Source organism: Triticum dicoccoides, chromosome 7B, assembly GCF_002162155.2.
Source record: "Triticum dicoccoides isolate Atlit2015 ecotype Zavitan chromosome 7B, WEW_v2.0, whole genome shotgun sequence".
NCBI lineage: Eukaryota > Viridiplantae > Streptophyta > Magnoliopsida > Poales > Poaceae > Triticum > Triticum dicoccoides.
In genome coordinates this window covers 97430719-97454461 of record NC_041393.1, presented here as the reverse complement: position 1 = coordinate 97454461, position 23743 = coordinate 97430719, and positions in this window count along the sequence as shown.

Below are 23743 nucleotides of genomic sequence, written 5' to 3'. Positions count from 1 at the left end.
GTGCCTTCTAGTTTCATCCATCTCATGCTCATCAAAAGGAATCCACTAACAAGGTTGATCAAGCCTTGTTAACGAACTCATTCCGATTAACATGGAACCGGAGAAATTTCGAATAACACTACGTTACCTCAATGGGGATATGCACATCCCCAATAATAATAATATCATATTTCTTCTTGACAGTAGGAAGAGGAAATTCAAAACCTCCAAATATAATCGATGGAATTTTTCCAATAGAGTTGATACTATGAACTTGAGGTTGTTTCCTCGGAAAGTGTACCGTATGCTCATTACCATTAACATGAAAAGTGACATTGCCTTTGGTGCAATCAATAACAGCCCCTGCAGTATTAAGAAAAGGTCTTCCAAGAATAATAGACATACTATCATCCTCGGGGATATCAAGAATAACAAAGTCCGTTAAAATAGTAACGTTTGCAACCACAACAGGCACATCCTCACAAATACCCACAGGTATAGCAGTTGATTTATCAGCCATTTGCAAAGATATTTCAGTAGGTGTCAACTTATTCAAGTCAAGTCTACGATATAAAGAGAGAGGCATAACACTAACACCGGCTCCAAGATCACATAAAGCAGTTTTAACATAGTTTCTTTTAATGGAGCATGGTATAGTAGGTACTCCTGGATCTCCAAGTTTCTTTGGTATTCCACCCTTAAAAGTATAATTCGCAAGCATGGTGGAAATTTCAGCTTCCGGTATCTTTGTCTTATTAGTAACAATATCTTTCATATATTTAGCATAAGGATTCATTTTGAGCATATCAGTCAATCACATACGCAAAAATATAGGTCTAATCATTTCAGCAAAGCGCTCAAAATGCTCATCATCCTTTTTCTTGGATTGTTTGGGAGGAAAAGGCATGGGCTTCTGAACCCATGGTTTTCTTTCTTTACCATGTTTCCAAGCAACAAAGTCTCTCTTATCATAACGTTGATTCTTTGATTGTGGGTTATCAAGATCAACATCAGGTTCAATTTCTACATCATTATCATTACTAGGTTGAGCATCATCATGAACAGCATCATTAACATTTTCATTAGGTTCATGTTCATTACCAGATTGTGTTTCGGCATCAGACATAGAGATATCATTTGGATTATCTAGAGGTTCAGCAATAGGTTCACTAGAAGTTTGCACAGTTCTATCATTTTTCTTTTTCTTCCTTTTAGAGGAACTAGGTGCATCAATATTATTTCTCTGAGAATCTTGCTCAATTCTCTTAGGGGGGCCTTCAGGATACAAAGGTTCCTGAGTCATTCTACCAGTTCTAGTAGCCACTCTAACATCATAATCATTTTTCTTACTATTCATTTCATCGAGCAATTCTTTTTGAGCTTTAAGTACTTGTTCTACTTGAGTGGTAACCATAGAAGCATGCTTGCTAACAAGTTTAAGTTCACCTCTAATATTAGCCATATAATCACCCAAGTGTTTAATCATATCGGAATCATATTTCAATTGTCTACCAAAGTATGCATTAAAATTTTCTTGTTTGACAATAAAGTTGTCAAACTCTTCTAAGCATTGTCTAGCAGACTTATAGTGAGGAATATCACCTTCATCAAATCTATAGAGAGAATTTACCTTTAATACCTGTGTCGGGTTATCGGGATCAGGAGGTTCTTCAATAGGTAATGGATCAAGATCATATGTTTCTTCAACAGGCGGTAAATTTAGACCATGTATTTCTTCAATAGGAGGTAAATTCTTAACATCTTAAGCCTTAATACCTTTTTCTTTCATAGATTTCTTTGCCTCTTGCATATCCTCGGGACTGAGAAATAGAACACCTCTCTTCTTCGGAGTTGGTTTAGGAATAGGATCATTAATTGGAGCAGGAGCTGGCTCAGGAGGTGCCCAATTATTTTCATTTGTCAACATATTATTCAATAGAATTTCAGCTTCATCCGGTGTTCTTTCCCTGAAAAGAGAATCAGCGCAACTATCCAGGTAATCTCTGGAAGCATCTGTTAGTCTATTATAAAAGATATCTAGTATTTCATTTTTCTTAAGAGGATGATCAGGCAAAGCATTAAGTAACTTGAGAAGCCTCACCCAAGCTTGTGGGAGACTCTCTTCTTTAATTTGCACAAAGTTCTATATTTCCTTTAAGGCAGCTTGTTTCTTATGAGCAGTGAAATATTTAGCAGAGAAGTAATAAATCATATCCTGGGGACTACGACACAACCAGGATCAAGAGAATTCAACCATATCTTAGCATCACCCTTTAATGAGAACGTTAATATTTTAAGGATATAGAAGTAACGAGATCTCTCATCATTAGTGAACAGGGTGGCTATATCATTTAATTTAGTAAGATGTGCCACAACATTTTCAGATTCATAACCATGGAAAGGATCAGATTCAACCAAAGTAATTATATCAGGATCAACAGAGAATTCATAATCCTTATCAGGAACATAGATAGGTGAAGTAGCAAAAGCAGGGTCAGGCCTCATTTTATCTTTAAGAGATTCTTTGTTCCATTTAACTAATAGCCTTTTAAGTTCATGATGATCTCTGCAAGCTAGAATTGTGGCAGAAGATTCCATATCAAAAACATAACCCTCAGGAATAATAGGCCTATCTTCATCATCACTTTCATCATTATAATCAGATTCAATAATTTCTTTCTCTCTAGCCCTAGCAATTTGTTCATCAAGAAATTCACCTAGGGGCACAGTAGTATCAGGCATAGAAGTAGTTTCATCATAAGTATCATGCATAGCAGAAGTGGCATCATCAATAACATGCGACATATCAGAACAAATAACAAAAGCAGGTTTAGGTGTCGCAAGCTTACTCATAACAGAAGGTGAATCAAGTGCAGAGCTAGATGGCAGTTCCTTACCTCCCCTCGTAGTTGAGGGATAAATTGTTGTCTTGGCGTCTTTCAAGTTCTTCATAGTTTCCAGCAGATATAGATCCCAAGTGACTCAAAGAATAGAGCTATGCTCCCCGGCAACTGCGCCAGAAATTAGTCTTGATAACCCACAAGTATAGGGGATCGCAACAGCTTTCGAGTGTAGAGTATTCAACCCAAATTTATTGATTCGACACAAGGGGAGCCAAAGAATATTCTCAAGTATTAGCAGCTGAGTTGTCAATTCAACCACACCTAGAAACTTAATATCTGCAGCAAAGTGTTTAGTAGCAAAGTAATATGATAGTAGTGGTAACGGCAACAAAAGTAAAGGAAGCAAAAGTAATATTTTTGGTGTTTTGTAGTGATTGTAACAGCAGCAACGGAAAAGTAAATAAGCGTAAACCAGTATATGGAAAGCTCGTAGGCATTGGACCTGTAATGGATAATTATGCCAGATGCGGTTCATCATGTAACAGTCATAACATAGGGTGACACAAAACTAGCTCCAATTCATCAATGTAATATAGGCATGTATTCCGAATATAGTCATATGTGCTTATGGAAAAGAACTTGCATGACATCTTTTGTCCTACCCTCTCGTGGCAGTGGGGTCCTATTGGAAACTAAGGGATATTAAGGCCTCCTTTTAATAGAACCGGAACAAAGCATTAGCACATAGTGAATACATGAACTCCTCAAACTATGGTCATCACCGGGAGTGGTCCCGATTATTGTCACTTCGGGGTTGCCGGATCATAATACATAGTAGGTGACTATAGACTTGCAATATAGGATCAAGAACACACATATATTCATGAAAACATAATAGGTTCAGATCTGAAATCATGGCACTCGGGCCCTAGTGCCAAGCATTAAGCATAGATAAGTCATAGCAACATCAATCTCAGAATATAGTGGATACTAGGGATCAAACCCTAACAAAACTAGCTCGATTACATGATAAATCTCATCCAAGCCATCACCGTCCAGCAAGCCTACGATGGAATTACTCACGCACGACGGTGAGCATCATGAAAATGGTGATGGAGGATGGTTGATGATGACGACGGCGACGAATCCCCCTCTCCGGAGCCCCGAACGGACTCCAGATCAGCCCTCCCGTGAGGTGTTAGGGCTTGGCGGCGGCTCCGTATCGTAAAACGCGATGATTTCTTCTCTCCTATTTTTTTCTCCCCGAAAGCAAATATATAGAGTTGGAGTTGGCGTCGGAAGGTCTCTAGGGGGCCCACGAGGTTGGGGCCGCGCCCTAGGGGGGCGCCCCCCACCCTCGCGCACTGGGTGTGGGCCCCCTGTTCTTCATCTTTGGCGAGGATTTTTTATTATTTATTCTAAGGTATTCCGTGGAGTTTCAGGTCATTCCCAGAACTTTTGTTTTCTGCACATAAAACAACATCATGGCAATTCTGCTGAAAACAGCGTCAGTCTGGGTTAGTTCCATTCAAATCATACAAGTTAGAGTCCAAAACAAGGGCAAAAGTGTTTGGAAAGGTAGATACAACGGAGACGTATCAAACTTCGACTACATAACACTTCACCATTATTTGGGCCTAGAGGAAGGCATTGGGAAGTAATAAGTAGATGATGGGTTGCTAGATTGACAGAAGCTTAAACCCTAGTTTATGCGTTGCTTCGTAAGGGGCTGTTTTGAATCCACATGTTTCATGCTATGGTTAGGTGTACCTAATACTTTTGTTGTAGTTGCGGATGCTTGCAATAGAGGTTAATCATAAGTGGGATGCTTGTTTAAGTAAGAACAACACCCAAGCACCGGTCCACCCACATATCAAATTATCAAAGTACCGAACGCGAGTCATATGAACGTGATGAAAACTAGCGTCACGATATTCCCATGTGTCCTCGGGAGCGCTTTTCCTTATATAAGAGTTTGTCCAGGCTTGTCCTTTGCTACAAAAAGGATTGGGCCACCTTGCTGCACTTTATTTACTTTTGTTACTTGTTGCTCGTTACAAACTATCTTATCACAAAACTATTTGTTGCCACTTATTTCAGTACTTGCAGAGAATACCTTCCTGAAAACCGCTTATCATTTCCTTCTCCTCCTCGTTGGGTTCGACACTCTTACTTATTTAAAGGACTACAATAGATCCCCTATACTTGTGGGTCATCAGTGGTCATGGCCGCCACCCCATCGTCGGCCACCGTGGCCGCCAGCCCACCATCGACCGCCAGGATCATCACCCGCTCCGCCACCGTCGCCTGAAGGAGGGAGGTGGAGGTGGAGGCCCGCACGTGCGTCAGCGACCTTGCGCACTACTTCAAGTTCCTGCGGGAGGAGGAGGAGCGCCTCGTAGAGCATGCAAAGAGCCTTACCGCAGACGTGGCCGCAGCACACATCGACGCAGAGGCGAGGAATCAGGAGATCTACGAGCAGTCCGGCCGCTTCGAGAGGGATCGTATGGAGCGGTATTGGGTGTTCGAGCTGGCGAGCGTCGCTGAACTTGCAGCAGCGGCAGGCACCGTATTGCATTTTTCCAGCTCGTCGGTAGGCTCCTCCTCCTCCTCTGCCTCTTACTGGGCGCGCTCGGCAGAGGAGAGGCTGCTGGAAGTAGCACAAAGCCCCTCCGTGGTAGTAGTAGTATTTAGGGGCTATTTTGTTCAGTTCATCTGACTATAGATGTGTGGTCGAACTGTACAACATACTTAAAATTATCTAGTATATATAGTTGAACTAGCTATTTCAGTACGTGGTTGGCAACAATTGGGGAGAAGTTTGGTCGGTTCATCTGTCGAGTTGAACTGTTTGTATAAATTAAGAATGATTGCTTGATCTATGAATGAAATCTATGCTTAATTACTGAATTTTAGTTGCAAAAATTACATAGTGCTAATGATATATAGCTGCATATTTTGACAAATCGCAGTGTTACAAGGATTGACAAATGGCAACGTTACTAGATCAACAAATGTAAATCTTTCCAGTTTGACAAATGGCAACATACCTAATATGACAGATGCAAATCTTACCAAATTGTTTGTACGTGGTTGCACACGGGTCATCCAAAACAATCGTTTGCATTGAAGGAATGCACAAATCCTGCGCTGCTCTCACTTTGCATACGGGTGTTCTATCTAAATCGTTTGCGATCAAGAGCTGCAGAAATCTTGCTCGGCACATTTTCTCTTGGCTTCCTAGGGAAGCTGTCGGTTTGCCTACGGGTGTTCTAACTAAAACATCTGTGATGAGTGTTCTATATTTAAAAAGTGAATTAAACTGCGGCTTGGGTGCCATTAATGGAGAGGATGCGAGCAAGGCGGGCGGCCATGGAAGTCAAAGGGCTCACTTCCCAGTGAGCCTGCGCAGCGTACAGCTCGCATGCTTCCCGGTGAGCCTGCACACTTGAGGACAGCTTGCACGCCTCCCGTTCAGTCAAGGTCGAGCAGCTGTTCGCACGGCACCTCCTACAGCCATTAAAACCAAGACACGTGGCGTCACGTGAATGGTTAACAGAATTTTGGATTTACAAGAATTCAAAAACCAGGCATCTCAATGTTTTGCCGGCAATCAACGGTGCCCTGGTGCTTGAAATTCATTCCCATTTCTTGCATGGGACCTAAGCATGCACCCAAGGACACAGATTTCATTTTTTAACCAATTTATATGCACTGGAGCATGTGCATGTAGTTCAAATTTGAATTATGCACAGAAATGCATTAAAAACTCAGTTAATGCATAAAAATGTCCAAACGAACCCCGAAAAATGACAAAAAAATCACACAACACTCCTGTTGTTCTATGTTGACACGAGAAAAAAATTTGAAAGCAATAAGAGGCAATGGATATCGTTTCGTCCCCAAAGGGGGGACGTTCCCTACCGAAAACCATCATGCTTGTTGTGAGAAGCTCCAGTTTCTGAGAAGCATATATCCAAACCTGCCCCAAATGGGACAAAATGTGTACCACGGCATGTTGATGCCGCTCCATGATAGCATGCCAAGTTTCATGAATTTCAGATGAGTTATGGATTTACTAGAATTTAAAAACAAGGCATCTCAATGTTTTGCCGTTAATCAACGATCCCCTGGTGTTTGAAATTCATTCCCATTTCTTGCATGGGACCTAAGCATGCACCCAAGGACACCGATTTGATTTTTCAACCAATTTATATGCACTGGAGCATGTGCATGTAGTTCATATTTGAATTATGCACACAAATGCATTGCAAACTCAGTAAATGCATAAAAATGTCTAAACGAACCCCAAAAAATCACAAAAATTCACACAACACTCCTGTTGTTCTATGTTGACACGAGAAAAAAAAATTGAAAGCAATAAGAGGCAATGGATATTGTTTCGTCCCCAAAGGTGGGACGTTCCCTACCGAAAACCATCATGCTTGTTATGAGAAGCTCCGGTTTGTGAGAAGTATATACCCAAACCTGCCCCAAATGGGACAAAATTTGTACCACCACATGTTGATGCCGCTACATGATAGCATGCCAAGTTTCATGAATTTTAGACGAGTTTTGGATTTACTAGAATTTAAAAACCAAGCATCTCAATGTTTTGCCGGCAATCAACGGTGCCCTGGTGTTTGAAATTCATTCCCATTTCTTGCATGGGACTTAAGCATGCACCCAAGGACACAGATTTGATTTTTCAACCAATTTATATGTACTGGAGCACGTGCATGTAGTTCAAATTTGAATTATGCACATAAATGCATTGAAAACTCAGTTAATGCATAGAATGTCCAAACGAATCCCGAAAAATCAAAAAATTCACACAACACTCCTGTTGTTCTATGTTGACACGAGAAAAAAAATTGAAAGCAATAAGAGGCAATGGATATCGTTTCGTCCCCAAAGGTGGGGCGTTCCCTACCGAAAACCATCATGCTTGTTGTGAGAAGCTCCGGTTTGTGAGAAGCATATACCCAAACCTGCCCCAAATGGGACAAAATTTGTACCATGGCATGTTGATGCCGCTCCATGATAGCATACCAAGTTTCATGAATTTCAGACGAGTTTTGGATTTACTAGAATTTAAAAACCAGCCATCTCAATGTTTTGCCGGCAATCAATGGTGCCCTGGTGTTTGAAATTCATTCCCACTTCTTGCATGGGACCTAAGCATGCACCCAAGGACACAGATTTAATTTTTCCACCAATTTATATGCACTGGAGCATGTGCATGTAGTTCAAATTTGAATTATGCACATAAATGCATTGAAAACCCAGTTAATGTATAAAAAATGTCCAAACAAACTCCAAAAATTCACACAACACTCCTGTTGTTCTATTTTGACACGAGCAAAATTTTGAAAGCAATAAGAGGCAATGGATATCGTTTCGTCCCCAAAGGTGGGACGTTCCCTACCGAAAACCATCATGCTTGTTGTGAGAAGCTCCTGTTTGTGAGAAGCATATACCGAAACCTGCCCCAAATGGGACAAAATGTTTACCATGGCATGTTGATGCCGCTCCATGATAGCATGCCAAGTTTCATGAATTTCTACGAGTTTTGGATTTACTAGAATTTAAAAACCAGGCATCTCAATGTTTTGCCGGCAATCAATGGTGCCCTGGTGTTTGAAATTCATTCCCATTTCTTGCATGGGACCTAAGCATGCACCCAAGGACACTGATTTAATTTTTCAACCAATTTATATGCACTTGAGCATGTGCATGTAGTTCAAATTTCAATTATGCACATAAATGCATTGAAAACCCAGTTAATGTATAAAAAATGTCCAAACGAACCCCGAAAATTCACAAAAATTCACACAACACTCCTGTTGTTCTATGTTGACACGAGCACAAATTTGAAAGCAATAAGAGGCAATGGATATCATTTCATCCCCAAAGGTGGGACGTTCCCTACCGGAAACCATCATGCTTGTTGTGAGAAGCTCCGGTTTGTGAGAAGCATATACGCAAACCTGCCCCAAATGGGACAAAATTTGTACCATGGCATGTTGATGCCGCTCCATGATAGCATGCCAAGTTTCATGAATTTCAGACGAGTTTTGTATTTACTAGAATTTAAAAACCAGGCATCTCAATGTTTTGCCGGCAATCAATGGTGCCATGGTGTTTGAAATTCATTCCCATTTCTTGCATGGGACCTAAGCATGCACCCAAGGACACATATTTAATTTTTCAACCAATTTATATGCACTTGAGCATGTGCATGTAGTTCAAATTTGAATTATGCACATAAATGCATTGAAAACCCAGTTAATGTATAAAAAATGTCCAAACGAACCCCAAAAAATCACAAAAATTCACACAACACTCCTATTGTTCTATGTTGACACGAGCAAAAATTTGAAAGCAATAAGAGGCAATGGATATCGTTTCATCCCTAAAGGTGGGACGTTCCCTACCGAAAACCATCATGCTTGTTGTGAGAAGCTCCGGTTTGTGAGAAGCATATACCCAAACCTGCCCCAAATGGGACAAAAATTTTACCACGACATGTTGATGTTGCTCCATGATAGCATGCCAAGTTTCATCAATTTCAGATGAGTTCTAGATTTACTAGAATTTAAGAACCAGGTATCTCAATGTTTTGCTAGCAATCAACGGTGCCCCGGTGTTAGAAATTCATTCCCATTTCTTGCATGGGACCTAAGCATGCACCCAAGGACATAGATTTGATTTTTCAACCAATTTATATGCACTGGAGAATGTGGATGTAGTTCAAATTTGAATTATGCACATAAAATTCCTGGAAAACCCAGTTAATGTATAAAAATTTCCAAACGAACCCCGAAAAATTCCAAAATTGAACACAGCACTATTGTTGTTCTATGTTGACACTCGGTATTTTTTGAAAGCAATAAGAGGCAACAGATATCGTTTCGTCCCCAAAGGTGGCACATTCCCTACCAAAACCATCACGCTTGTTGTGAGAAGCTTATACCCAAACCTGCCCCAAATGGGACAAAAATTTTACCACGGCATGTTGATGCCGCTACATGATAGCATGCCAAGTTTCATGAATTTCAGACGAGTTTTGGATTTACTAGAATTTAAAAACCAGGTATCTCAATGTTTGTGGCCGAGTGACTGTAATGCCCCGAGACCAATGCTCGAGAAGACTTCCATATATTCCGGGTTTCGCCGTGTGTTTCATTTGTGCCTGCCCTTTTTATTTTTGCATTGCATCATGTCATCATGCCATCATCTCATAAATCTTTTGCAACTCAACTAAATAAATGGCATGGATCTTTGATCCATTTAAATCGAGGGAATTCACATGGTGATTCTCTTTAAAACATATCCTCTCGATATTTAGAGAGCTATAGTAAATATTCCATTTTTGGAATTGATCATAACACACTTGCAAATAAATCCCAATGCCTTTGTTATCTCAATTCTTGGTCTCCAACTTTGCCATTTATTCTTTCATCATCTTCCGGAGCTCCACCAAAAATCTCAACATTTTGGCTACTCCTAAAGTCTAGACTCCATTCAAACTCCTTCGGTGCAAGTTAAATAATTTTAGATTTAACTTCTCCTATTTTGTTGGAACCATTTTGCTGGGTTGGAAATATTCCGTAAAGCCTTACAAATATGTCCCACCATTTTATTCTTGTTCTTGGCCTTTTCTTTTAATTCTTTTGAAATGCTCTCTATTTTTTTCTGCTAGAGAGAGAGAGAAGGAGACCAGCAGCCTGGGCCTCCCAACCTCCCGAGCCGGCCCAAGGCCAAGGACCAGCCGCCCCCACCAATCCCTCCTAACCCTAGCCTCATTGAACCCCCCTCTCACTCCCCCTGCTCGATCTCTCCAGCGCCGCCAGGAGCCTGATCCCCATCTTCTCCTCGCGTCAGCCGCCCGCAGCTCGCCGGCTACCCCAGAGCTGTGCCGCTCCTCCCATCCCCGCGACCGAGGACCTTGACCCCGGTGTCCGTGTCGCCAAGTGCCTCAACCAGCCGGAGCTCCCTGCGCCCTGCTCCTTCATGCCCTTGCCCCATCCTCTCCTCCTCCGCGCCCTTCCCCTCGTTGACCTCCTCGAGGCCGACCCCGCGCGTTGGTGCATTGCCGACCTCCGCGTCGCCCTTGCCGTCGGCGTCCCATCCCTGCCGCCTCGCCAAGTCGCCATGGCCGGTCGGACCCGACCACCCTGTCGCCGGCCTGCTACCTCTCCTCCTCGCCTTAAGCCTCGCTCCCGGTCCCGTCCATCCTGGCCCTACCTCCACCTCGAGCGCCCTAGGGTCACGGCCTCGCTCCTCTTCGACTCCGACCAGATGCACCCGAGGAGCTTCATCACGCATGACCAGCAGCGCCTTCTCCATGGAGCGCTAGCACCGTTGCGAGTCCTGAGCACCACCGCAGGTGGCCGTCGCACTGACCACCTTGGGTTGGCGTTGTACGCTGTTGTTGCCTCCGTGCATCTTCACTTCCTGTGCCCGTGGACATCAAGACCAAGTACCCCTTCATTTCGTCAATACCGGCAAGTTCAGAAGATCTCAAGTACCACTACGAACTGTGTACCACGACGAACATGTACGGCTACATGACGACCCGCCAAGACCTTGAACAACTACAGCCACCGCCGTGTACCACTACTTCCACTACCGCCATGAGAACGACTACTTCCACTACCGTCGCCACATGAAGAACTACTTCCCACGATGACCCGTGAACGACTACTTCCTCTACGTCGTACCGAACCCGAACCGCTCCGAAATGCACGCTTCAAAGGTATAATCCCGAGATGACGACCGCCCGTGAACGAATGCATGTGTGTTGTATGAGATGCTCGTGTTTGCACCGTGCTCGTTTTTCTTTGCACGTTCCTCGTTTGCCATGCCGCCGTCCCGTGGGAACCTGGAATTCAGGATCACCCCACCATCTTGCATGACTTGCTCACGTCACACTTCCTTTTGCACCGGTACCTCCATGAGTTACCGGGACCGGAATGTTGCCGTGGCATCATTTTCGGATTCGTTGCCGTGGCACCCCTTTCGTTCCGCCATGGTGACCAAATGCTTCATAACATGCTCATGTAAACATTTTCATAAAATTGCTTAAAACTTGTATATGTCATCCGCATCATGATAACAACATTTAAATGTTTAAAATTGTTGTTGCAATAAATTGCTAAATGCATATGGGGATTTACCGGATTTGTTGTTTTTATATCCGGCCCCATTTAAATTGTTTAGATGGTATAGTTTTGTTATGCTTCACCACTTGCCATGTTAGCAAATATTTAATATTGTTGGGTACATAACCGAGAGAGAACTAAATAATTGATGTGGTGTTTCGTCAATATGCAACTCGTTGCATATTGGGCTCCATTTAACTTGTAGTTTTGTTTGTGCATATTGCCATGCCATGCTATTTAAACCGGACATGCATCATACTTGGTTGTGCATCATGCCATGTTTGTGCTTGTTGGTTTACTATGTTGTTTGTTTGTTTCCGGGTTGCTTCTCTCGTTAGCTTCGGTTTCGTTCCGTAGTTGTGAGGATCCGTTCGACTACGTCCATTTTTATTCTTCATGGTCTCGTTCTTCGTCCTTGCGGGATTTCAGGCAAGATGACCATACCCTCGAAATCACTTCTATCTTTGCTTGCTAGTTGCTCGCTCTTTTGCTATGCCTATGCTATGATGCCTATCACTTGCTATATCATGCCTCCTATGTTGCCATGTCAAGCCTCTAACCCACCTTTCCTAGCAAACCGTTGTTTGGCTATGTTACCGCTTTGCTCACCCCCTCTTATAGCGTTGCTAGTTGCAGGTGAAGTTGAAGATTGCTCCATGTTGGAACATGTTTATGTTGGCATATCACAATATCTCTTATTTAATTAATGCATCTATATACTTGGTAAAGGGTGGAAGGCTCGGCATTATGCCTGGTGTTTTGTTCCACTCTTGCCGCCCTAGTTTCCGTCATGCCGCTGTTATGTTCCTTGATATTGCGTTCCTTACACGGTTGGGTGATTTATGGGACCCCCTTGACAGTTCGCTTTGAATAAGACTCCTCCAGCAAGGCCCAACCTTGGTTTTACCATTTGCCACCTAAGCCTTTTTCCCTTGGGTTCTGCAGACTCAAGGGTCATCTTTATTTTTACCCCCGGGCCAGTGCTCCTCCGAGTGTTGGTCTAAACTAGAGCACCGTGCGGGACCATTCCTTGGCAACTTGGATTACGTCGGTACCTGTACGCTTAGCTTATCCGGTGTGCCCTGAGAACGAGATATGTGCAGCTCCTATCGGGATTTGTCGGCACAGCGGGTGGTCTTGCTGGTCTTGTTTTACCATTGTCGAAATGTCTTGTAAACCGGGATTCCAAGACTGATCGGGTCTTCCCGGTAGGAGGAATATCCTTCGTTGACCATGAGAGCTTATAATGGGCTAAGTTGGGACACCCCTGCAGGGTATTATCTTTCGAAAGTCGTGTCCGCAGTTATGAGGCAGATGGGAATTTGTTAATGTCCGGTTGTAGAAAACCCAAAGTTGATCTTAATTAAAATACACCAACGGCGTGTGTAACCGTGATGGTCTCTTCTCGGCGGAGTCCGGAAGGTGAACACGGTGTTGGAGTTATGCTTGACGTAGGTTGTTCTAGGATCACTTCTTGATCATAGTTGTTCGACCGTGCTTTTGCTTTCTCTTCTCGCTCTCATTTGCGTATGCTAGACACCAGATATGCTAGTCGCTTGCTGCAGCTCCACCTCACTAGATTCTCCTACCCATAAGCTTAAATAGTCTTGATCTCGCGGGTGTGAGATTGTTGAGTCCCCGTGACTCAAAGATACTTCCAAAACCAGTTTGTAGGTGCCGATGAAACCGTGCAGGTGGCGCACCCGAGCTCAAGTAGTAGCTCGATGAAGATCTTGTTCATTGTGTTGTTTCGTTTCAGTTGATCAGTAGTGGAGCCCAGTTGGGACGATCGGGGATCTGTGTAGCATTTGGCGTAGTCTTCCTTTATTTTGGTTCCGTAGTCGGACCTTGATTGTATCTGTATGATGTAATGCTTTACTCATGTATTGCGTGAAGTGGCGATTGTAAGCCAACTATGTATCTCTTTCCCTTATGTATTACATGGGTTGTGTGAAGATTACCTCACTTGCGACATTGCTTTCAATGCGGTTATGCCTCTAAGTCGTGCTTCGACACGTGGGAGATATAGCCGCATCGAGGGCGTTACAGTGACGGTGATAGGGTGTTTGAAATTCATTCCCATTTCTTGCATGGGACCTAAGCATGCAACTGATACGTCTCCAATGTATCTATAATTTTTTATTGCTCCATGCTACTTTATCTACTGTTTTGGACTATATAGGGCTTTATTTTCCACTTTTATATTATTTTTGGGACTAACCTATTAACCGTTGGCCCAGCCCAGAATTGTTGTTTTTTGCCTATTTCAGTATTTCGAAAAAACAGAATATCAAACGGAGTCCAAACGGAATGAAACCTTCGGAATGTGATCTTCTCACCGAACGTGATCCAGGAGACTTGGACCCTACTCCAAGAAGTTTTCGGGGAGGTCACGAGGGTGGAGGGCGCCCCCCTGGGCGCTCCCCCCTGCCTCGTGGGCCCCTCGGAGCTCCACCGACGTACTCCTTCCTCCTCTATATACCTACGTACCCCCATTAGTCCATATACGGAGCCAAAAACCAAATTCCACCACCGCAACTTCCTATATCCACGAGATCCCATCTTGGGGCATGTTCCGGAGCTCCCGTGGAGAGGGCATCCACCACGGAGGGCTTCTACATCAACACCATAGCCGCTCGAATGAAGTGTGAGTAGTTTACTTCAGACCTTCGGGTCCATAGCTAGTCGCTAGATGGCTTCTTCTCTCTTTTTGGATCTCAATACAATGTTCTCCCCCTCTCTCGTGGAGATCTATTCGATGTAATCTTTTTGCGGTGTGTTTGTTGAGACCGATGAATTGTGGGTTTATGATCCAACTTATCTATGAATAATATTTGAATCTTCTCTGAATTCTTTTATGTATGATTGAGTTATCTTTGCAAGTCTCTTCGAATTATCCATTTGGTTTGGCCAACTAGATTGGTAGTTCTTGCAATGGGAGAAGTGCTTAGCTTTGGGTTCAATCTTGCGGTGTCCTTACCTAGTGACAGAAGGGGTTGCAAGGCACGTATTGTATTGTTGCCATCGAGGATAACAAGATGGGGTATTTATCATATTGCATGATATTATTCCTCTACATCATGTCATCTTGCTTAAGGCGTTACTCTGTTTTTAACTTAATACTCTAGATGCATGCTGGATAGCGGTCGATGAGTGGAGTAATAGTAGTAGATGCAGAATCGTTTCGACCTACTTGTCACGGACGTGATGCCTATATACATGATCATACCTAGATAACCTCATAACTATGCTCAATTCTATCAATTGCTCAACAGTAATTTGTTCACCCACCGTAGAATACTTATGCTTTTGAGAGAAGCCACTAGTGAAACCTATGGCCCCCGGGTCTATTCTCATCATATCAATGTCCATCACTTTATTTTACTTGTTTTGCTTTTACTTTTTACTTTGCATCTTTATACCAAAAATACCAAAAATATTATCTCTACCAGATCTCACTCTCGTAAGTGACCGTGAAGGGATTGACAACCCCTAAGCGTTGGTTGCGAGTTGCTACCGTTTTGTGCTGGTACGAGGGACTTGCGCGTGACCTCCTACTAGATTGATACCTTGGTTCTCAAAAACTGAGGGAAATACTTACGCTACTGTGCTGCATCACCCCCTCCTCTTCGGGGAAAACCAACGCTAGCTCGAGGCGTAGCAAGAAGGATTTCTGGCGCCGTCGCCGGGGAGGCTTACATGAAGTCAAGTGAAGATTTGGACTCCTGACAACGAGCCATTTCTGGCGCCGTTGCCAGGGAGGCTTGCGCAAAAGTCAACATACCAAGTACCCTTCACAATCCCTATCTCTCGCATTACATTATTTGCCATTTGCCTCTCGTTTTCCTCTCCCCCACTTCACCCTTGCCGTTTTATTCGCCCTCTCTTTCCCAATCTCCTCCTCTTTTTCCCTTTGCCTTTTGTGTGCTCGTGTGTTAGTTGCTTGTTTGTCGCGATGGCCTTACCTAATTTTGGTGATCTTCACCTTAAAAGGCTAGAAGATATTGAAAACAATGTTAGGAAGTTTATGGTCTCTCAATTTGAGCATAATAATTTCTTTAGAAACAAAAGAGTTTTATGAGTTATATGAATAAAGAGCTCGATGATATGTCCAAAGAATTTGATGGTGTAAGAGCCCAAATTGCTCATCTTGAAAAAATGACCGCTAAAATTTCGGATATGCAAGACACCTTAGTCAATAAGATGGCCGCTAAACCGAATAACTATGAAAATCAAGATGAAGATCTAAAAGTTATTGATGTGTCCCCTATTAAATCTTTGTTTTACAATGTGAATCTTGATGAATCTGATTATGATCTTCCTTTACCTAGAAGGCGTTCTAAGAATTCTGAGTTTCTAGATCTTGATGATGAAATTGATAAAAGTGAGATTGAAAGAAATAAGAATCTAGATATTACTAACCCTAGTATTTTGGATCTCAAGGAATTTAACTATGAAAATTGCTCCATAATTAATTGTATTTCCTTGTTGCAATCCGTGTTAAATTCTCCTCATGCTTATAGTCAAAATAAGGCCTTACCGAACATATTGTTGACGCCTTAATGCAATCTTATGAAGAAAAGCTTGAGTTGAAAGTTTCTATCCCTAGAAAACTCCATGATGAGTGGGAACCTACCATTAAAATTAAAATTAGAGATTATGAGTTTCATGCTTTGTGTGATTTGGGTGCTAGTGTCTCCACTATTTCCAAAACTTTGTGTGATTTGCTAGATTTCTGTGACTTTGATGATTTCTCTCTAAACTTGCATCTTGCGGATTCCACTATTAAAAAGCCTATGGGAAGAATTAATGATGTTCTTATTGTTACAAATAGGAATTATGTGCCCGTAGATTTTATCGTTCTTGATATAGATTGTAATCCTTCATGTCCTATTATTCTTGGTAACCTTTCCTTAGAACGATTGGTGCAATTATTGATATGAAGGAAGGTAATATTAAATTCCAATTTCCCTTAAATAAGGGCATGGAACACTTTCCTAGAAAGAAAATAAAATTACCATATGAATCTATCATGAGAGCCACTTATGGATTGCCTACCAAAGATGGCAATACCTAGATCTATCCTTGCCTTTATGCCTAGCTAGGGCGTTAAACGATAGCGCTTGTTGGGAGGCAACCCAATTTTATTTTGTGTTTTTTGTTTTTGGTTCTGTTTAGGAATAAATAATCCATCTAGATTCTGTTTAGATGTGGTTTTATCTTTTAATTAGTGTTTGTGCCAAGTTAAACCTATTAGATCTTCTTGGAAGATAGTTATTTGATCTTGCTGTAATTTCCAGAATCTTTGTGCTCAGTGCCCGAATTGTTAAAAATCACCAGAATGTGATACAATAGTGATTCCAATTGCTGCTGATCAATAAACAAAATTGACCAGGTCTTCTAATTTTGGTAGAATTTTTTGGGTTCTAGAAGTTTGTGTTAGTTACAGATTACTACAGACTATTCTGTTTTTTGACAGATTCTGTTTTGCGTGTGTTGTTTGCTTATTTTGATGAATCTATGGCTAGTAAAATAGTTTATGATCCATAGAGAATTTGGAATACAGTAGGATTAACACCAATACGAATAAAGAATGAGTTCGTTACAATACCTTGAAGTAGTCTTTTGTTTTCTTTCTCTAACGGAGCTCACGAGATTTCTATTGAGTTTTGTGTTGTGAAGTTTTCAAGTTTTGGGTGAATTATTTTGACGGATTATGGAACAAGGAGTGGCAAGAGCCTAAGCTTGGGGATGCCCATGGCACCCCCAAGATAATCCAAGGACACCAAAAAGTCAAATCTTGGGGATGCCCCGTAAGGCATCCCCTCTTTCGTCCACTTCCATCGGTAATTTACTTGGAGCTATATTTTTATTCACCACATGATATGTGTTTTTCTTGGAGCGTCTTGTATTATTTGAGTCTTTGCTTGTTAGTCTACCACAATCATCCTTGATGTACACACCTTTTGAGAGAGCCATATATGATTTGGAATTTGTTAGAATACTCTATGTGCTTCACTTATATCTTTTGAGCTTGATAGTTTTGCTCATAGTGCTTCACTTATATCTTTTTGAGCGTGACAATTTTTACTCTAGTGCTTCACTTAGATCTTTTAGAGCACGTTGGTGGATTTGTTTTAAAGAAACTTGATCTCTCATGCTTCACTTAGATTATTTTGAGAGTCATTAATAGCATGGTAATTTGCTTAATGTTAATATACTTGGTGTTCAAGATATGTGAAACTTTCTTTTGAGTGCGTTGAATACTAAGACAAGTTTGATGCTTGATAATTGTTTTGAGATATGAAGATGGTGATATTAGAGTAATGCTAGTTGAGTAGTTGTTAATTCGAAGAATACTTGTGTTGAAGTTTGTGATTCCCGTAGCATGCACGTATAGTGAACCGTTATGTGATGAGCTCGGAGCATGATTTATTAATTGATTGTATTCCTTATGAGTGGTGGTCGGCGACGAGCGATGGTCTTTTCCTACCAATCTATCCCCCTAGGAGCATGCGCATAATACTTTGCTTTGATAACTTGTAGATTTTTGCAATAAGTATATGAGTTCTTTATGACTAATGTTGAGTCCATGGATTATACGCACTTTTTCCCATCCTTCCACCATTGCTAGCCTCTCTAATACCGCGCACCTTTCGCCGGTATCATACACCCACCATAAACCTTCCTCAAAACAGCCACCATACCTACCTATTATGGCATTTCCATAGCCATTCCGAGATATATTTCCATGCAACTTTCCACCGTTCCATTTATTATGACACGCTCCATCATTGTCATATTGCTTACCATGATCATGTAGTTGACATCGTATTTGTGGCAAAGCCACCTTTCATAATTCTTTCATACATGTCACTCATGAATCATTGCATATCCTGGTACACCGCCAGAGGCATTCATATAGAGTCATAGTATGTTCTAAGTATCGAGTTGTAATTGTTGAGTTGTAAGAAAAATAAAAGTGTGATGATCATCATTATTAGGGCATTGTCCCAAGTGAGGAAAGGATGATGGAGGCTATGATTCCCCCACAAGTCGGATGAGACTCCGGACGAAAAAAAGAGAAAAAAGAGGCCATAAAAAAAGAGAAATGGCCCAAACAAAAAAAATGAGAGAAAAATAGAGAAGGGACAATGCTACTATCCTTTTACCACACTTGTGCTTCAAAGTAGCACCATGATCTTCATAATAGAGAGTCTCTCATTTTGTCACTTTCATATACTAGTGGGAATTTTTCATTATAGAACTTGGCTTGTATATTCCAATGATGGGCTTCCTCAAAACGCCCTAGGTCTTGTGAGCAAGCGAGTTGGATGCACACCCACTTAGTTTCTTTTGTTGAGATTTCATGTACTTATAGCTCTAGTGCATCCGTTGCATGGCAATCCCTACTCACTCACATTGATATCTATTGATGGGCATCTCCATAGCCCGTTGATACGCCTAGTTGATGTGAGACTATCTTCCCTCTTTTTGTCTTCTCCACAACCACCATTCTGTTCCACATATAGTGCTATATCCATGGCTCACACTCATGTATTGCGTGAAGATTGAAAAAGTTTTGAAAATGTTAAAGTATGAAACAATTGCTTGGCTTGTCATTGGGGTTGTGCATGATTTAAATACTTTGTGTGGGGAAGATGGAGCATAGCCAGACTATATGATTTTGTAGGGATAACTTTCTTTGGCCATGTTATTTTGAGAAGACATAATTACTTTGATTAGTATGCTTGAAGTATTATTATTTTTTATGTCAATATGAACTTTTGTCTTGAATCTTTCGGATCTGAATATGCATACCATGATTAAGAAGATTTACATTGAAATTATGCCAAAGTATCACTCCGCATCAAAAATTCTCTTTTTATCATTTACCTACTCGAGGACGAGCAGGAATTAAGCTTGGGGATGCCTGATACGTCTCCAACGCATCTATAATTTTTTATTGCTCCATGCTACTTTATCTACTGTTTTGGACTATATTGGGCTTTATTTTCCACTTTTATATTATTTTTGGGACTAACCTATTAACCGGAGGCCCAGCCCAGAATTGCTGTTTTTTGCCTATTTCAGTATTTCGAGGAAACAGAATATCAAACGGAGTCCAAACGGAATGAAACCTTCGGGAACGTGATCTTCTCACCGAACGTGATCCAGGAGACTTGGACCCTACTCCAAGAAGTTTCCGGGGAGGTCACGAGGGTAGAGGGCGCCCCCCTGGGCGCGCCCCCTGCCTCGTGGGCCCCTCGGAGCTCCACCAACATACTCCTTCCTCCTATATATACCTACGTACCCCCATTAGACCAGATACGGAGCCAAAAACCTAATTCCACCGCCGCAACTTCCTGTATCCATGAGATCCCATCTTGGGGCCTGTTCCAGAGCTCCGCCGGAGAGGGCATCCACCACGAAGGGCTTCTACATCAACACCATAGCCCCTCCAATAAAGTGTGAGTAGTTTACTTCAGACCTTCGGGTCCATAGCTAGTAGCTAGATGGCTTCTTCTCTCTTTTTGGATCTCGATACAATGTTCTCCCCCTCTCTCATGGAGATCTATTCGATGTAATCTTCTTTTTGCGGTGTGTTTGTTGAGACCGATGAATTGTGGGTTTATGATCCAACTTATCTATGAATAATATTTGAATCTTCTCTGAATTCTTTTATGTATGATGTAGTTATCTTTGCAAGTCTCTTCGAATTATCCGTTTGGTTTGGCCAACTAGATTGGTAGTTCTTGCAATGGGAGAAGTGCTTAGCTTTGGGTTCAATCTTGCGGTGTCCTTACCTAGTGACAGAAGGGGTTGCAAGGCACGTATTGTATTGTTGCCATCGAGGATAACAAGATGGGGTATTTATAATATTGCATGAATTTATTCCTCTACATCATGTCATCTTGCTTAAGGCGTTACTCTGTTTTTAACTTAATACTCTAGATGCATGCTGGATAGCGGTCGATGAGTGGAGTAATAGTAGTAGATGCAGAATTGTTTCGATCTACTTGTCACGGACGTGATGCCTATATACATGATCATACCTAGATAACCTCATAACTATGCTCAATTCTATCAATTGCTCAACAGTAATTTGTTCACCCATCGTAGAATACTTATGCTCTTGAGAGAAGCCACTAGTGAAACCTATGGCCCCCGGGTCTATTCTCATCATATCAATCTCCATCACTTTATTTTACTTGTTTTGCTTTTACTTTTTACTTTGCATCTTTATACCAAAAACAAAAATATTATCTCTATCAGATCTCACTCTCGTAAGTGACCGTGAAGGGACTGACAACCCCTATGCGTTGGTTGCGAGTTGCTACCGTTTTGTGCAGGTACGAAGGACTTGCGCGTGACCTCCTACTGGATTGATACCTTGGTTCTCAAAAACTGAGGGAAATACTTACGCTACTGTGCTGCATCACCCCCTCCTCTTCGGGGAAAACCAACGCTAGCTCGAGACGTAGCAGCAACCATGGACACATATTTGATTTTTTATAAGTTTATATGCACTGGAGCATGTGCATGTAGTTCAAATTTGAATTATGCGCATAAAATGCCTGGAAAACCCAGTTAATGTATAAAAATGTACAAACGAATCCTGAATAATTCCAATTTTTAGACGACACACCTATAGTTGCATGTTCACTGCAGATAAAAGTTCTAACAATTCAAACACCATCCTTTGTAGTTGTGACCCCATTACATAATTCAAATGACCAAGAAGATAAATCAAGTAGATCGCACATAGTTTATTATCACCAACCGTGTGAGATGCCGCACAAAATATCTTGGAGCATCGTCAGTGTATAGTACGCCCATGGCTTATGAGAGAAGGTGCGTCGGCTACAATCCACAGCCGGCGTGTCAAGCACACTAGCTCACTCCCCAAATATCATTTTAATGTTTGTTCGTCACCAGTGAAAGATGGGGACGTGGACCCACGTCGTGAGGGCAACTTCGGCGGCCCACTCCGGCGAGAGCGCGGCCGCAACCGCCAGGCGCGTGCTAACAAGCTTCGTGAGGGCGACCGCAGTCTGTGTCCGGGCGGCCAAGGCAGCCCAAACGGCCGCTGTTGCTTCTCAGCCGGCGGCTGCAGCATCTGCCTCGGGGATAGCAACTGGCGAGAGTCGCACAACAGTTGTCTGTTCCGCAGCGGCGGCCTTAGCCCTGCTGGAGGCCACCCACTACCATGTCGAGGCCGTCCACGCCCAGTTCATGGCGGTCACCGCACAAATCAAACGAAGCTTCTCCGACAATGGTCGGCAACCCCAGGCCGAAGAGCTGGCAATCGCCGAGAGAGTTCGAGCAGCCATCCGTTCCTATGAGGCATACCTTGCCACGACGGAGCCCGCCAGAGCCCAGATCGCGGACGCCCACGCCCAGCTCATGGCGGCCTATTCCAAAGATATGGCAAGTGCGGATGGCGAGATGCCTGCCGAGTATGGTGCAATTGATGCCATGGAGCCCATTCCCCAGGAGACCGTCAGGCGCGAGTGATACCCCACAAGTATAGGGGATCACAAGAGTTTTTGAGGGTAGAGTATTCAACCCAAATTTATTGATTCGACACAAGGGGAGCCAAACAATATTCTCAAGTATTAGCAATTGAGTATTCAATTCAACCACACCTGGATAACCTAGTATCTGCAGCAAAGTATTTAGTAGCAAAGTAATATGGAAGCACTACAAAAAAAGACACATCCGTGACAATTTGGGCCAAACGAAATTTTTTTCTGTCATACATATGACACTTCTATGACAATAATTGTGACAAAACCCGGTATCATCATAGATGTGGTGGGCTCCTACTTCTATGACAAAAAATGATGACAGAAAATGGGCTTTTCGTCCTGGGCGGGCCGGAGACGCAGCTGCATGACATTCTTTGGGCCGTCCATGACGGAAAAAACCGTGGTAGAAGCGAGGGGGAGGAAAATTTCGGGGAGTTCCCGGTTACGGTGGGAGGTCGGGGCCGAGCGATGCGCGTTTCTCTCGTACACGTATGCGTGTGTGTGCGAGGCGTTGGCTCTAACTAAACTCGAGCGAGGTGTTGGGCTCTAAATGAACCCAAGCGATTGCACTACAGGCTACGCGTTACTGAACCCGAGCGATCAATCGATGGCTGTTAACTGAACCCGATTGAGCAATTCCTTCGCTACTGCTGCTAACTGAAGCCGATGAATGCTGCCTCTGGATGAACAGTGAGTGTTGCGGGAGGGGGGGGGTTGGATGAACTGTTCCCGGTGGGGGTGGATGAACTGGACCCCGTGGTGTTGCCTCTGGATGAACATGACCCCGATCGATCGAGCCGGTTGGGGCTGGATGAAAAGGACCCCGTGGAGGGCTGGATGAACAGGACCACCCCGTGGAGGGCTGGATGAACAGTAGATGGTGGAGGGCAGGATGAACAGTAGCCCGTGGAGGGGTGGTTGAACAGGAGCCCGTGGAGAGGGCTGGTTGAACAGTAGCCGGTGGAGTAGCGCGCGGTGGAGGCTGGATGAACAGGAGCCCGTGGATGAACAGTCGCAGGTGGAGGCTGGAGGAGGTCGATGGTGGATGAATAGTAGCTCGTGGAGGCTGGAGGGGGTCGACGGTGCAGATGACAGTATCCCATGGAGTCCCGTTTTGCGGTACGCCACACCCCTCCCGATGAACAGGACCCCCGTTTCGACCGTAGCGCTCCAACACAAGTCCGTTTCCTCCGTTTTGCAGTACGCCACACCCCTCCCGATG